This window comes from Eleutherodactylus coqui, chromosome 5 (genome assembly GCF_035609145.1).
Source record: "Eleutherodactylus coqui strain aEleCoq1 chromosome 5, aEleCoq1.hap1, whole genome shotgun sequence".
NCBI classification, from domain to species: Eukaryota; Metazoa; Chordata; class Amphibia; order Anura; family Eleutherodactylidae; genus Eleutherodactylus; species Eleutherodactylus coqui.
The window spans coordinates 48,483,480-48,487,696 of record NC_089841.1 but is presented as its reverse complement, the minus strand read 5'-3'; the positions used below and the strand labels follow the sequence as shown (position 1 = coordinate 48,487,696).

The 4,217-nt window shown below is 44.4% G+C and overlaps 1 long non-coding RNA gene across 1 annotated transcript; it reads left to right on the top strand.

Annotated features, from left to right (window-relative positions):
• Positions 1 to 504: 504 nt before the first annotated feature.
• Positions 505 to 3,199, top strand: LOC136626881 (uncharacterized). The gene is made up of 3 exons (XR_010792703.1): positions 505 to 517; positions 615 to 693; positions 3,147 to 3,199. It is a non-coding gene; the product is annotated as an uncharacterized lncRNA (long non-coding RNA).
• The last annotated feature ends 1,018 nt before the right edge of the window (positions 3,200 to 4,217 follow it).

Here is a 4,217-nt window from a genome sequence, read left to right as displayed (position 1 = left end):
TTCTCAAACAAGAATTTCTTCTGTTTTTGTTTAATAAAGTTTTGAGCAAGATGGTGATGCCTCCTAGTGACATTTGTAAACCCCTGTCTGGCCTTCTGCAGCCCTACAACTGGACATACTTCCAGCTCCAAGGAGAGACCAAGCAGCCAATGTTAGGGGCACTATCATACCACTGAAGGCAGTGGCTCAGGGCACGGCTCTGACCTTCATGCCTCCCATAATCTAGGTGGTGATTCCCCAACCAGCAGGCTCCTTCATGTCCCCTCCTGCTCAAGGGCCTCAAAATACCTGAGGACCCTTACATGGAGGTAGATAGATATACAGACAGAATTGTAGGGTTGCAGGTTGAGAAACAGATGTCTTAAATGTTGTAGACAGATCATTTTCTTCTCATCCTGTTTTCAGCCCTGGACAATATTATGAGAATAGTCCACATTTTTTGGTTTGCAGCTTCCTCCTCGTTGCAGACATTCCTCTCTACAGTAGGGTTGGAGGTGGTTTAAACTCAGCTGCCAGAGTGAGTTATTATACATCAAAAGCCTCGCATGTTAACTTTGAAACCGTCCTTCTTCTTTTACGGTAAAAATGTGTAATTACCCAAAACTGTATTTCAGACACATTGGAATCACTTCCTTATGGAAATCCAACTTCTCTGGGACTACCGATCCCCACCTCTTCACTGGCCAGGACTTGGTATGTCTACAATTTCCTGCTAATGCAAACCTTCAAAACGGGGAAACATGTAAATGTGAGGAGATCTAACTGTTTCCAGAGGGAAATGAGGCAGTGGCGGATTTCGGGAAATACCGGTGAGGGAGACATTGAGTCAACTGGAGCTAATAAGCATCTGATTAGATACACTGTATCACAACATGATTGATATATTAACATATACTGGAGGAAGTAAGTACCTGGAAAATGGCTCTCAGGCTTTCTACTATGAATGGGCTATACCATGTTTTTGTGATTTAAAAGACAGGTGCGAGTGCACAATGCTTATTGGGCACCTGACCAATGCTGAGCTAAAGATCAGAATGATAAAAGCACAGAAAGCAACAATTAGGATTTCTGCAGAACACACCAGGTCTAATTTCCCATTTGCACTATATATAATACTTAGGTGATCTTAAAAATGACTTTTTTGTGTAAATGGTAACTGTCGGCTCTCCTGTGTGGTGTAGTATATAGAGGAGCTGTGGGCTCTCCTGTGTGGTGTAGTATATAGAGGAGCTCTGGGCTCTCCTGGGTGGTGTAATATATAGAGGAGCTGTTGGCTCTCCTGTGTGGTGTATTATATAGAGGAGCTGTCGGCTCTCCTGTGTGGTGTAGTATATAAAGGAGCTGTGGGCTCTCCTGTGTGGTCTAGTATATAGAGAAGCTGTCAGCTCTCCTGTGTGGTGTAGTATATAGAGGAACTGTTGGCTCTCCTGTGTGGTGTAATATATAGAGGAGCTGTCGGCTCTCCTGTGTGGTGTAGTATATAGAGAAGCTGTCGGCTCTCCTGTGTGGTGTAGTATATAGAGGAGCTGTGGGTTCTCCTGTGCTGTAGTATATAGAGGAGCTGTCGGCTCTCCTGTGGTGTAGTATATAGAGGAGCTGCCGGCTCTCCTGTGTACTGTAGTATATAGAGGAGCTGTCGGCTCTCCTGTGTGGTGTAGTATATAGAGAAGCTGTGGTTTCTCCTGTGGTGTAGTACATAGAGGAGCTGTCGGCTCTCCTGTGTGGTGTAGTATATAGAGAGGTTGTCGGCTCTCCTGTGTACTGTAGTATATAGAAGCTGTCGGCTCTCCTGTGTGGTGTAGTATATAGAGAAGCTGTCGGCTCTCCTGTGTGGTGTAGTATATAGAGGAGCTATTGGCTCTCCTCTGTGGTGTAGTATATAGAGGAGCTGTCGGCTCTCCTGTGGTGTAGTATATAGAGGAGCTGTCGGCTCTCCTGTGTGGTGTAGTATATAGAGGAGCTGTGGGTTCTCCTGTGGTGTAGTATATAGAGGAGCTGTCGGCTCTCCTGTGTGGTGTAGTATATAGAGAGGCTGTCGGCTCTCCTGTGTACTGTAGTATATAGAGGAGCTGTCGGCTCTCCTGTGTGGTGTAGTATATAGAGAGGCTGTCGGCTCTCCTGTGGTGTAGTATATAGGAGAGTTGTCGGCTCTCTTGTGTGGTGTAGTATATAGAGGAGCTGTTGGCTCTCCTGTGTGGTGTAGTATATAGAGGAGCTGTGGTTTCTCCTGTGGTGTAGTACGTAGAGGAGCTGTCGGCTCTCCTGTGTGGTGTAGTATATAGAGAGGCTGTCAGCTCTCCTGTGCGGTGTAGTATATAGAGGAGCTGTCGGCTCTCCTGTGTGGTATAGTATATAGAGGAGCTGTTAGCTCCTTGGAAAAGAATGATGGTGATGGAAGAAGATGTGCCCTTCTTCCCTCTAGCAGAATTCCACGAGTTTTGGTTTCAGTATCTACAAGTTTTTGAATGGCAAAAAAAACTGAGTGGCCACTTTATTAGGGCCCCTATCTAGTAGTGCTTTACACCCCCTTTGTCCTTTAGAGCTGAAGAAGTTTATTAGCCATCCACAGTCATCAGAACCCCAGAGTGTTCCAAGAAAACCTTTGCCCATTATTACTCCACCTCCATCTACCTGACCGGAAAGGGTCATTGATTTGTGCTGATTGCGCCAAATTCTGACCCTCCCATAAGGTTGATGCATTTCAATAAATTCAGATTATTTGACTTTTATCCTGGTGCTGCAACATTTTTATCCTATTAAGGACTTAGATGGCTTTGTTTTCGCCATCGGGATTCTCAGGCATTAATACTACGCCGGAAAAAAGATAGGGCTTTTTCTATCTTTTTCACATGTAGTTAATATTACAAGCAAAGAACATAGGGCAGGACCTTTCTTCCTGCTTTTTTTCAAACTCACATGCACTAGTGCAGAGTCTGAATAGTCAAAAAAAACCCACAAAACACTGCATGCGCTAATATTCTCCATAGCGGCGAGCATATTACCGTATGCCCCATGTGTTTTTGCCCTTATTGTTACCCAGGAGCCGGACTGCCATCTGTCCATGCACCTTCTATAACATACAGTTGAGATCGATACTTCATTGGAACTATTGGGTGAGCTGATTGCCTTTTTCTACTTCTATGCAGACAGACATGAGATGCCCTGGTAATCCCCCTGTGTATAAGCCGGTCTGGTTCGGAAGCATTTGGATCAACCACAAAATATGTTCAGTTGGTTCCAAAAATACTAAATTCCAATGACCTCTGTTAACATTTTTGGAAGCGAGTTTATCAAGTCCACAAACTTCTCCAGTGGATATAATCGTCTCTGATTGTTTTTACAATGTGCTGGAATGTTTTGTGGAACCATTAACAAGGACGTCGTTGATAAAAGAAATAAAGCTCTCCGTGCAGCCCATATCAGTAACAACATGAGAAGACTGGGGGTAACATTTACACATGGAAGAGGACCTAGAACAATACTGTGCAATGTTCAAGAGAGATTTAACTGCTTACTGTCCGGTGACTACAAGCACTGTGTACTCCAAAGATAGTCACCGCTACAATGCTTTCATTGCAATACAGTTATTTCTATATTGACAGCCTGGCAATTGGAAAGGGTATAAAAATGAGACGTTGCTACTTGTACACGATCCCTTTGATGCTATGAGCATTAGTTCCAATAGTCAGGAGTACAGTTGTAAGAGCTGCAGAAATAACAGTCACACCAGGGCTCTGGCGCCTCAAGGGACCCAAAAGCCCCTCTGCTACATAGGCAGACTCTAGCATTATAACTGGCACATGGAAGGTGGGGACCCTCTTACAGATCTTGCATCGGGACTGAGGAGCTTCTAGTTATGTTGTGATAGAAACTTAATGTCTGACATTCACTTCCTACCCCATGATTGGCTCAGTACTGTGTCCCTCCACTATACTTTACATTGCATCTCTGCCTATTCATATTGGTAAAAAAGGTAGAGTTCCCTGGTGCAAGCACCAAGTAATGACCGACTCCTAGAGTGACGTCACATCGTGACGTTTTCTTGGCAGACTGTTTTTGCGAGGAGGTTTGCCATTGCCTTCCCCAGTCATACTGACTATTTTGCATAAACTGGAAGTCAGTGCATGGAGAGGTGATTCATTTTACATTAAGGACAGAATGATGTCAAAGAGGTACTCGCTAGAGATGAGCGAACGTACTCGTAATGAGTACTTACG